The 12,588-nt window shown below is 42.9% G+C and overlaps 1 long non-coding RNA gene across 1 annotated transcript; it reads left to right on the top strand.

Moving 5' to 3' along the window:
- Positions 1-5,336: 5,336 nt before the first annotated feature.
- LOC118168662 lies at positions 5,337-11,905 on the top strand. Its single transcript, XR_004751722.1, has 2 exons — positions 5,337-5,512; positions 8,980-11,905. It is a non-coding gene; the product is annotated as an uncharacterized LOC118168662 (long non-coding RNA).
- Positions 11,906-12,588: the final 683 nt, after the last annotated feature.

Raw genomic sequence — 12,588 nt, 5'->3', positions numbered from 1 at the left:
GCTGGTGTTAATTTGCATGACTGCTGCTTTTCAATGGAAGGATAAAAAGTATACTGAGGCTCTGCCCCATGTGCGTGTAAAGCACTGTGGATGTTTCTGTATACCAGAAGAATTGACGTAAGCTAAAACTAGTGGTAATTTGGTCTGCATTTGGAAGTTAAAGAGTTTTAAGGTGACGTGACACAAGAAAGTTGTGTGTTTTCATCTGACAGGAGCACTCATAAGTGATTTAAACCAGTCACATTCTGTTGTTTTAGGTCTTTGAACCAATTCTGACCACCTCAACCCAAAAGCAGGTGCCATGCATGAAAATTGAAGCTGATGGTTATCATTAGACCTTCTGCAGAAAACCTGCCCAGAAGGGCGACCTGTGATGAAGAGGCAGTACAGTAGGGAGTATAATGGTCCAGAGGTGCTTGTGCGGGGCTGTCTCTGACCCTGCCGTTCTTTTCCTCACCTGTTCCAGTGCAGAGTGCATCTGTTGTTTATAAGTGTGCCCATCAGGTGTGGACATCTGACCCACTGCAGATTTTATTAGTCCAAGCTTCTGAGATCCCTGTAGTGATTTCCACTGGCCAAACTGATCCCTGTGTACTCAAGGAGTATCAGTGAAATCACATGAGGGAGCGTTTGGGTACCAGGCAGACACACTTACACTGCTAAGTGAGTAACGATGCAGTAACCTTGATGTGAGAACTGAGGAATGTAGCTGGGTAGAAAAAGGATCTTTAGAAAACACTTCACCAACCAAAAACTCCCCAAATATTCAATCTCTTTCAACTCCCTACAGGGTCCCAGTACCACTCACTCTCCCTTTTGAGTTTGTCCTGGACAAGTGATCTCATTATGGTCACGCACTGCAACCACATGCTGTGTGCACCCCACCTCTTCTCTAGCACTACCTAACATTTTTCACTTTGCTTTTTGGAGACCATTTGTAGGTTACGTGTCTCTCTTTGTCTCTGACTGACCTCTCTTGCTTTTCTCATAGCCAAGGCAAACCCTTTATTTCCCTGCAATGTTTCTCTGCACCCACCAAAAAGTTCTTTGAGTGTTTTGCTAGAAACGCAGGCACCATGGTGGCCCACCCGCTGCTTCTGTACCCCTCTCTCTGCAACGTCACCGGGCACCCTTACAGCAAAGCACTTGGCCTGATGGTTGAAAGGATTGCCCAGCCTGCTGCCAGAGCCCGGTTTCATGAAGAGGATTTAAAAATAAACAACGCTCCCCTCCCACTCTGAAGGTACCAGATGCTCTCTTAGGTCCCGATGAATCACTTTTCTCCTGAAATTGGGTCTGCGTCATGCTGTCTTGACAGCCTGATAAGGCCATATTTATTCAATACATCCTTAGGATCGTCACACTCTGGATGGGGTTTTCCCTGTTTCCAAGGAGCAATTGGCCCAGACAGAGAGAGTGCAATGTGGTCATGACTGTGCTGAAGTCAGTGATTGCTAAGCACCTTACCTCAGGTCTGGATCTAGCCGAGTTTTATTTCAAGTCTTGAATCGCAGTGTCAGTGGTATAAATGTAAACAGATATGTATTATTTTGACAGTAGAGTTGAAAGATGGTTTCTAGTAAATAAATAGTAGTATGACTGCACTATCTCTTTCTCTGTGGGAACTATCTTTGGGTACTTCAAGATTTTCTGAGACAACCTTTGGCACTTGAAGATTCTCTCTGGTATTTCAGGCCACACACTGATATGTTTCCATGAATGATTCCCCACCCCTAGTTGTCAAAGGCCAACCCAGACACTCAACTCTACACATTTTCAAACTATCAAACTATCAATCTACATGCAAGCCTTTGCAGAGTCATGACTCATACCTTGTTCATAGAAAATTTTCCTTGAGTTATCTCTGTAGTTTGCAAGGGATCACACTGACTTCCTCAAGTCTCTGTTCGTGGTGCGTGCACATGTGTTTTTCAAGACGGAAACCTCAGTCTGGAGACTGTTCATCCACAACTTGCTGCAAATGCTCTGTATTCAACAAGTGAAATCATAGCTACAAAAGTTAGTTTTGTCAAAATCCTCAAAACATATGGTGGTGGGAGTTTTTCCTGTCTGCCTCTGCATAATACAATTGCAATTCAAAAGCCCAGCACCAGAGTTCTCCAGTATGCATAATAAATCATTGTTCTTAAGAAAAATTTCGCCCAATAAATTCATTCTGTAGATTATTTGAAATACAAACAAAGAGGTAGAAGGCACGCCAAGATTACACAGATTTGTTATTCAAATCAGTATCCCCAAACCTGCATCTAGTTAATAATTTTAAAAGATTCCTTTGGACTTAGACATCTGATGTCATCCAGGTAGGGAAGTGGGACAGAAAAACCATCTGCTTCCTAAAGAAGGAGCTGCTCTACAGAGATCCTGGGACTCCTACAGCAAGCGGAAAGAGCTGCCAGCCCTAGCTGGCACCCCAGGTCAGTAAAGAGGCAAAAAACTGGTAAACATCAGTCCTTAGCTGGAGGAGAGATATCTTCATTGACTTCTTAATGATGCCAAATGGAGATTTACCTAATAACATGTATAAAATTTCTCATTGTGTTTATATGTATACAGAAAATTTTAAGTGACATTCCCAAGCTGTGGCCAACCACATGCATACTACCTGCAGCAAGCTCTAGCATTCAGTGTGAGTTACAACAGTGTAAGTGACAGCAGTCATTCCCATAGATAAAAAAAAAAAAAAAAAAAAAAAAAAAAAAAAGAATTAGCGAGGGGTAAAACTGCAACTGAACCAGAAAATCAACAACAACAACAAAAATAACAACAAAAAAAGAGCTTTGTCTTTAGTTAACTTTCATTGCTTTGGTTATGATATCATTGCTGTGGACAAAAATAATGAATCAGAAACCCAAAATACCAAAAAGAAGATTATGTCCCTAGAAAGATAAGCATCCAAGTAGCCTATAAACAGCTCTGGAATGAAGACATCCTACGTGAAGTCTGGAAAAGGAAGGATTAACTCCTAAGAATCCAGCATCCTTGTCTCCTACCAGCAGGATTGAGCAGAGATGAGTTTACCAATGTACAGATGAAATGGCTGGCTGACATATGGACTACAGAAGAGACAGGCATGATCAGAGACAAGGAAAGTATAAACCAAGATCATGTAGAAGTACTAAGGAATGGTCTCAGTATGCAGGGTCTCTGAGACTAGTCTTCTCTCTCCTGCTGTACATGAAGCATTTTAACTTTGTTCAGACCTTTGAACGATAAAAAACTGCTCACAGCCACTTCAATAAAAAAAAAGGAAGGTAGCATTCATCTGTTTGAATGCAGATCAGTTTTCAAAAAAAGCCACACTGCCTGGACAACCTGTCACCCAGTGAGATACACTGGACACTGCAAGCCTGTAAGTAAAAATTAAGGTATAGCACATACAGCACCACCTTATACCACCAGTTCCTCCTGCAAACAGTATATGTGCAGAGAGAAGGATTCACTGCCCAGATTGACAAATGCTCCACAGAATTTCTGCTTCTGCTTAAACACTCACTTCCCTAATCCCTACTTGCAGGCTGTCCAAATTAATAAGCCTGTTATATTTTGCAGTCATAAATATTTTCAAAAGAGAAATATTGTAATTTAAAATGAATGGTTTCCATGACCCTCATCCTGCCACTTTAACCTACAGCCATTTTTTTATTTGCAACAGAAAATGAGCTTTCAACTCTTGTATTGTTTTACAACGTGTGAGCAATTTATGTTGAATATGCCAGCAAGGACTATCTTAAAGCTTTTTTTTTTTTTTTTTTTTTTTTTTTTTTTTTTTTTAATACAAGCTATTGATAACAAACATATAGTTGAATTGTGGTTTGTTTTGATCATTTCCTGGTTTAACGATGATCACAGAGCATCACTCTAAGTGTTCTTGTCAGGACCAGCCTGGATCAGTGTAGACAGGGATTTGTGCAGCAAGCACGAGCTTGTGAGCAGTATTTGGCTTAGCTCTGCAGAATAAGTTAGTCTCTGTAACAAGTAGCATTAATATAAGGTAATTCGGTCTGAACTGTTTTCCTTATACATAAATTATTAACTAGTAGCTAGTTCTCACTCCCACCTGCACTACATAGCTTGTGATTTTAGTACAAGAAAGGATTTTCCACCCACACACTATTCAATGACCCATGCCTAATGGACTTTTGGTGCTCATTGGCTGGGTTTACACTTCACAGGTGGAATGTTCTTATTTCAGCAAATTGCCAGGGCAGAGGAGGCTGGATCTGGTTTGTTTTGTGGGAAGTGAATAAACTTATGGTACACAGCTGCTCTCTCTCATTCTCATCACACAATTCACTGCAGAGATGAGGCAGGTAATACGACATTTGCTAGGCGTTTGATGTTTTACAAGGCACTCAGCTGATAAAGATCTCTATAGCTGTTTTTAACTCAAATGAACTGCTGCTGCTCATTTGGAGTTTCACAAGGACACTTCAGTTCCCTTCGCTGCCCTGCAAACACATTAATTCTGCATCACGTGCTCAAGAAATACTACGCTGAAAGGAAGCTGGCTAACACGCAAAGTGAAAGGGGAGAGGCAGAGTGCAGGAGCTCTGGGCGGAAACAATTCAACCAAGAAGCAACTGAGTCTCTAGAGCTGCTCAAAGAAATAAGAAAACAGGTCTGTGACCCATGACCAAAGCTTTCTGGGTGTTCAATCCCTAGCAGGGTGCCTTGGTAGAAGTGGGCTGACCAGGCAAGCACCTGAGCTGCTAGGCCTTCCGCTCATCTTGAGAGAAAATGGCCACTAGGAAACAAAGCCACCTAGATTTCACTGTTAGCATACGGCTCTTGTGACCTAATTTGAGCTTTTCAGACTTGATTCACTGTATCCTTCTCTCTCTAGATGCTTCCAGTCTGCTTTTCAGGTTGCTTTCATTATATGTGCTGTTGTGTTTGTTTTAGATGTGGTTGCATGTGGGATTGAATAGTATCACTCCTTCCTCTATTTTTGCTCTTTTCACAACACAAGAATAATCTGCTCCTACACTGCCCCTGAAGACAAGGATACCTCTGTTCAGCAAAAGCTCCCACAGGTGTGCAAATGAGAGATCTGCAGCAATGGTATCTCTGGAGATGACTTGCAAGTACAAACAGGAAAAGCAGGTTGCACTTTCTTTTCTCTCAGTACCGTCCAGCCAGCTGATAAAGGACACTGTGCTGCTGGAGAAATGGGCCTTGGCTGGGCTGTAAAACTAATATCCTGCAGGGATTTTAACTCCTGCTACACTTCCTTAAGGGTGAGATATGAACCATGTTTCCCTGAGAAGTCCCATAGGCTGTATTCTGTGCAGTAGAGCTCCTGCTTTCTTCTTCTCCCCCTCTGTTTTCGGTGGCACTGGTTACCACTTGGGCGCACAGGTGTTGCTGACTGCTGTTAAACTGTCCTCCTTGTCAGCCAGTGTGTGTAGCCATCACCACACTGGTGACAGGAAAAAATGAGTCCTGTATGGTTATTCCAGTGAGCCAGATGGCAGTGCCACATCTCATACAGGTGAGCCTCTTTATACAAGTGAGCACTGTCTTGCATTAGTAACTCATTAGGACAGCATGCACAATCCACAGCTCATTCATTCCACTGCAAGGGTTCATAGTCTGTACCCCCTTCGTAAGGACCCTCCCAAATACAAGCTGATATGCTGATCTTTAACAGCATTTTTTGTGCTTTAACAGCATGTTCCTGGTGTTAAATGTCCATTTTTCCTCACTAGCAACTGTTATTTTTCTTTTCCTGGACTCTTCCAAAGTTTAGTCAACATATCATTACAGAATGATCACCAAGGCCCCTTAAAAACAGTTGCGAGACACATCCTCCTTCTGTTTGCTAATAAAACTCTTTGCCAGGCATGGGATTGCTGTATCAGGTTAGTTGAGGGCAAGCAGTTTGTGGCAACCAGTGCACTGGCTGAGAAATGTTTGATTAGGTTTTCTAAGATCTTGAAGAACAAGTTCAATAAATCCTTGCTAGCTTGAATGAGCGTGCCTTTCATGTCCCACCACATTTTTCATTATGTCACTTGGATACAAATGCACGTGTTTTTAATGTGAAGTTAATCCCCGAGCTGCAGTGAAATGATTAACCCTTCACCCTTGAATTCCTTGCTACCATATGATCTAGTTCTTACAGAGCTAAAAGTTAAAGCAATAGTGACAGCTGCAAATGCTTGAGGCGAATGGATATTTGTTCATTATGGAAGGATTTAGTTGTATGTATATATGTTTTTGTCTTGGGGAGCACAGGTAAGGAACATGGCACAGCTACTGTGTCCTGCAAATAAATATTTGTACCTACAGCTATTACTGCTGACTCAGAATTCTTGAAAAAAAAGCTGTCAAGAAAATACTTTTAAGAACAGGCATCCTGCAGTTTGCAGCTATTAAACCTTCTGAACATGAACACAGGTTCATGACACCTGTGGCATTCAGCTCACATGTAAGATCAAGATGTACCAAGAAGGTACAACCCACTTAAGTCTGTTCATTGCGGTACATACTGACGGAGCTGCATGCTCTAATCTCACTGAACATTTATGCATAAAACCAAACACAAATTAAATACGCAGAATCATCTGCCTTGGGGAAAGGGGTCACACAAGGATATCCTTATTCATGCACTAAAATCAGTAGTAATGTGGGTGAAGGTTTTGACTGTGGTATGTTTGCTTTCCCATGACTTACAGCTTGCTGGATGAGGTGCAGCCAATGCTGCAAGAGGGCCTGCAAAGTGACAGCCGGGAAGGTAGGCAGCAGGTTGGCTTCACCTTATTTCATGTAACTTAAGGGTGCTGTGCATTGGTGTGCTTGTCTGGGAACATGGCTGAACTCTCTGCAGCTGGGCTAAAGTTTTAAAACTAGGGTAAAGTCTGATGATAACCTCTGGTTCTGCTTGTGTTATTGCTTATGTGTTTTAAGCCAGACTGTCCTGTTTTTATCTCCTTGCCTCCCTCTGAATGATGTGGCCAAAGCTCTAGCTAGAAGGTCAGTGTGTGCTCTCACACTGAACTGAGTAATTTTAGATGTAGAAGCAGCCTTTCAGTTTCTGTGGGTGACCTGTTACTGGCCTGTACTGATGTCCCCTCAGACTTCCTCATTTCCATGGTGCTGGCAGGCTTTAAAGTGGTGTGATTTCTGGGATAGCTTTTTGCTCTCAGCCCCTTTAAGTGAGGTAAAAGAAGTTTGTTTTCACCTGAAAACAGAGGGAAAAAACAAACAAACAAAACACCCATGTTTTACAACTTGTTGTTTGACTTGGTGCCTTTCAGGAAGGACCTTCTGTGTGCTACCCGTGCTCCAGTGTCTGGGTGACACCTGGCTGGCCCCAGTGTTCCAGGGAGAGGAACATCTGCTTGTCCTCAGGCAGGCCTGTGTCTTTTTTTGGGGGGGGAGAGAGGCCAGCTCTGAGGCACTGACCAGACCCCAGTGAGATGACAGCGAAAAAACGCAGAGCAGGGCAGTAGCACCTGGTCTCAAGGTCCCTGAAAAGGGAGGGGAGGCATGGAGCTGGCAGGCATTTTGACATCTCCGGCCCCTGGGTCGGCTGCCTGCTCCGCCATTTGTTTGGGCTGGCCAGTACCCAGGCCTGGGGGAGACCTGGAGGAACCAGACGGCTGCATCTCGTCCCCTTTTCCACACTGAAAGAGGTGGTTTTGGACAGTATGATAAGCCAATAGGCCTGGAACAATGTTTGAGGAATCACCCCAAAGCACCCCAGGAGGTCACTCTTCCCAGCCTGGTGGGAGAGCACCTCCTGGGCCGAGAGGGCCTCAAAAATAGCTCTGTGTCAGTACTGATATTGGGAAATAGCTGCTCCTGTGAGGTTTCCACTGGCCTGGGCCAGAGAGCAGTGAGAGGGATAGACTGTAGGAGTGAAGATTTCCAGCTCCCCACAGCCCCAGTGCCTGTCCTGTCCCCGTCCCCACAAATGTGCCTGATGTGTGGGGCTGCCCCAATCCCCATGTGGGGCTGTGTGGGGATGGCCTGGCTCCCTCCTGGCTGCCTGGCGGCCGTGCTCTTTGCCAGCTCCCTCCTCCTCCCCTTGCAAGCGGGGGTGTAGTGAAAATACAAATACGTACGTGCAATTAAGCACTTCCCTGCATTTGGACCTTTCTGTCCAACCTATTTCCAAGTGCAGTGCTGAAAAACCACAGGTTTCCACTTCTAGCTGGTCACAGCTATCACTCTTTGACATGCTTTTGAATCGGAGGAACAAAAATAGTTCTGTGAGATCTATTAGTCTCTGGCTTGTAAAATACAATACTTTCTTACTAGGTTACACTAATATTTCGTAATTCATTCTTAATTTTATTCTTCAATAAAACTCTGCACAAACAGTCTATCCCACAGGAGGAACTTCTGCCAGATCCCAGATGTCAAACACATTTGCTTCAAATACATGAGTTCGTGACCTTTTATGTTTGTTAATGTGACGCCATGGAAATTATTTATAATAAATAAGCTTATTTCAGAGTCAGGTGCTCTACAGAGCTTTTTCAGTGATACAACAGTCCTTCCTGAAACAGGTCTTTCCTGTTTTGTTTTTGTCCCTTAACACTGAAGTTTTGGGAACAATTTGAAAACCTGTTATTGAATTGAGTTCAACTGCTGCATTGAGAGGTAGACAGGAAGTCAAAGATAGCTCAGATTTCAAACCTTTCCTGAAATTGGCTGCAGATAACATTCTTCCTTTCTCTTTTATCCTTTACCCTAAAAATTCAGTTTTCAAACAACAGACCGTATAGATCCAAACAAATGCTAAATATATCGGCTTAAAGCACCAAATCTACTGTGAAACTATTGGGATTGTTTGGATTTAAATGACAGATTGAAAAGATTTTTGCACGTAAGATGTTCATTTTAAAGCTAAGGTAGTACCATCCACCCACAGTCTTCAGGTGCAAGAGTTCTAGAAAATCTCTGAAGGTGTCGGTGTGTTGATAATGTAGTTCTATTATCTTTTTTCAGCAAACGTGACAACGTCCTCACAAACCTGTGTGGGACCATTTCCTGTATGAAGAGCAGCTGGCTCTTAATGAAGCCAGACAAGAAAAAGACGCAATTGGAAAACACTCACAGGAACATGCCTTGGCTCTGCTTTGTTCTATTGTCAGCTGTGCATTAAGGTTTATAAAGTCTCCTGAGTTTATTGGATTCATCATCTTGGATTCCTAGACAGTAGCAACAGCAAGAAATGCCTCTTGAGAAGGAAACTGAACCTTTTGCTCCTGCATAAGCATGCAGTCCTGTTTGTCACTGCAGGCTGAAGCTGATGGCACAAAAACTCCAGATCTAGTACAGACTCCTTCCATCAGCGGTTAGCCAGCCAGGAACCTCACCTTGCTTTGTGCTAGTTTTGGGCTGATGGCCACTTACGACATGAAGACTGCCAAGTAGCTGAGAAGCAATTGTTGCAGCCTGCACAGATGCCACAGCCAAACATCTGAGGGACTGTCTGTGGAGAGACAGGACCAAAGTGTTCTGGTGCATGAAGGATGAGCCCACCTTGGACTTATTTTCCGAACGTATTAATGACCTATTTGTGCACAAGGAAAATCTGCCTTATAGCATGAGGCAAGATAAACCAGGCCAGGAAATCTCTTTTCAAATCCACAGTACATCAAATCTAAATGAGAGAAAGAGAGGACTTAATTTGGACGATGAAGTATCTTCATGTAATTTTTCCTCTAGGCATCATAGCAACACTTTCAAAAGATGCTGGACATACTGCAATAAAACTGCTCTTCTACAGCACTGTGGGAGGAAGCAACTGGCTGCAGTCTCAGATGGTGGACAGAATTACAACGGGTTATGTCAGGAAAGCATGACATTAAACGTACATTTGAAAAAAAGGAGAAAACAAAAAACAATAGTCACCGACTGAATTATAGCAGCTTTCTGTAACGAAGTGCGTGGACCCCACCCAGCATCTGCGGTAGAGGAGGGAAGGTGTCAGTTAAACTCAAAGGTTGTAATGGGAATGGAAAAAGCCAGTCTCCAGCTGAGAGTAGGACAGGGAGGATGAGAAATACAGTTTCGTGTTTCTCCCAGCAAAACCCCAGGGGATAAGGATTACTGCTGCAAAAACTTCCATGGTAGTAAAAGTCTCTGGCTGCAGAAGTTGTTTATAACAAAGGTGTATTAACCACTTATAGACTTCAGCAGAAAAGGACTCTGACATTTCACTGAAATCTGAGTTGCAGAATACTTTTTTTTTTTTTTTTTTTTTTTTTTTTTTTTTCCTCAAAAATCCTCTGCATATGAAAACTTCATTTAGTGGCTACACAGGGTGTTTGGCTGTGAACAACTGCATGCCGTGTGCTGGGGTTGTCTTGAAAACGCCCTACTTTAATGTCTGGACAGCTGAGCTCATCACTTGGGTATTACTGTATACACTACATTTTAAATCCAATCATAAGTATATTGTACATCACTTCATGATAATTTCTGAAAATAACTTTGGACATGGAGTTAGATGCTTACTTGCTCTAAAGGACTCTCAACTGCATAATTGCACTTGATATGTTTCAAACTAGGCAAGAACTAGGCAATAATGTTTTCCACAGACATGCACTTTTCTGCTTGAAAGCTTTCAGTGTGCTCTGGGCAAACATGATGTGCAAACTTGGAACTGCTTGAGATTTAAAATGAAAGTTGGCATGATTCAGAAAGTGTGCACAAGTGGTGGGATCTGGTTTCTGATGCAGAGGATCACTAGGGAGAGTTTATCAGGCTAGACTGATGCAAATCAGCAGCCTTTGTGAGCATTCCTGCTCACAAACTTGTTCACTGGCATACTTGTGCAAAGTGAAGAAAAAGGGTTATAGTCTGCTTGAAAGCTTTTGCATAGAGAATTACTCAAGAACACTTGTGTCGGTATTTACACATGGGGTTTTTATTGTTTCAGATTTACTTCTGAAAGGTATGAGGGCCAAGGAGGAAAGAAAGATAAAATGCTCTCCTGCCTGTAGCTCTTCTGTGGTCTTCTCTTCTGGCTTCTCCTCTTTCACCAAGAAAAAAACAAAATAACAAACAAAAAAACAAAACAAAACAAAACAAAAAACACAACACTGAGAAGTTGTAATTCAATAGCATAAAACAGACTTAGCAACAAGTGGAAAGTGTGCTGTGCAGAGGTTCAAAACAGATGCGAAGGGCCTTGCTGGAGAATATGAGAGAAGTGTAGCCCAGACTAATAAATTATCCCTGCTGGCTCTGCTGGTGCTGCTCAAGTATCTCAGCCCTGCACTTCTGGAGCTCAGAGTGCTGTGGTTTGGCTCAGCCAGCCCAAACCAGCCCAATTTATGTGTTTAATCTTAGCACCAGGGTGCCCTGACTGGAGGCAGCATGAGAGGGCAAGAGCAGCTGCAGAGCCCCCTGAAACTAGAAAGGATGAGTGGTTGCAGTGATGGTCCTGGGATGGACATGGAAGAGAGGGGCTGAGAGCAGGTATCAGTAAAGCATGAGAACATCACTGGGTTTCTCAAGTGAACTTTAGTTACATAAAAATTCAGTCAATCACTCAAGCAGAGCATGGGGCACTCTGTATGCTGGCAGGAGGCAGGCAAGGAATGAGGAATGTATCTGCAGTTGGCAGAGAGGTCTAGGCAGCAAAGAACAGAGGTAAATTGGTTTCATTGCTGATCTTCATGCTTAATTTGACTGGGACAAAAATCTTCTAAGGGAGATGGGAGTTATAGTTCCCATCCCAGCTAAAAAAAAAAAAATAGTAATAATAAAAAAATAGCACAGTAATGTTCTGTCCCTCCATGCAAAATAGGTCAGCCACATCCCTCGCCATGTGCAGCTGAACTTTGTGTTTATTGAAACAAACCATCCAATTTTCAAGCAGCTGAAAGGAGAATGGAAGGTGTGTCCCAAACCATCAAAAAAAGAAAAAAGAAAACAACAACAACAAAAAAGGAATGTGAGAAGAAGCCCCCTCAAACTGTGGAGGAGGACCCTTCCTGTGCCCTGAGAAAGAAGGAAGGTAGACTTGCAAAATTTTTCCCCCTATAACTTCCTTGTCAGAAATGCCCTTTATTATGTCCCTTCCTTCATCAGAGACGTGATTTGTGTTCCTGAAGGCTGGCTGCTCCCACACTGCCAGCTCCAGCAGCTGGAGAGCCACTCAGGCAGGACTGGAAATCACTGGAGAGCCTGAAAAATCCTTGAGCTTGAAAATGTTCATGTAATCTGATAATGGCGAGCTGCATACAGGGACTGTATCAGTAGTTAAACAACATGCTTTTATGAACAGTGGAAGAAAGTTGTTCACGTAATTCATTCACGTAAGTGAATTCAATGAGATGCCTTGAAATGTATGCTTAATGTGTGCCTCAAAAGAACTCAGATAATTTTGGAAGCTTACCAGGTTACTTGTATTGCTTTAAAGGAGTGACCACACATAATCTCATCAGCTCCCTTAACAGGAATAAGAACCACTCTGCTATGTGATATCCCAGTGCGGTACTGCTGGCTCTGTACAGAGACTAACAGAGACTCTTTGTTACTTCAAATATTCTGAGCCTGTGCTTTTGGCGAAGGCTCTCTCCTCACAGTGACTCTGGGGTTTGA

This window comes from Oxyura jamaicensis, chromosome 5 (assembly GCF_011077185.1).
Source record: "Oxyura jamaicensis isolate SHBP4307 breed ruddy duck chromosome 5, BPBGC_Ojam_1.0, whole genome shotgun sequence".
NCBI lineage: Eukaryota > Metazoa > Chordata > Aves > Anseriformes > Anatidae > Oxyura > Oxyura jamaicensis.
The sequence above is the reverse complement of the archived record's forward strand: the minus strand, read 5'-3'. Positions and strand labels throughout refer to the sequence as shown.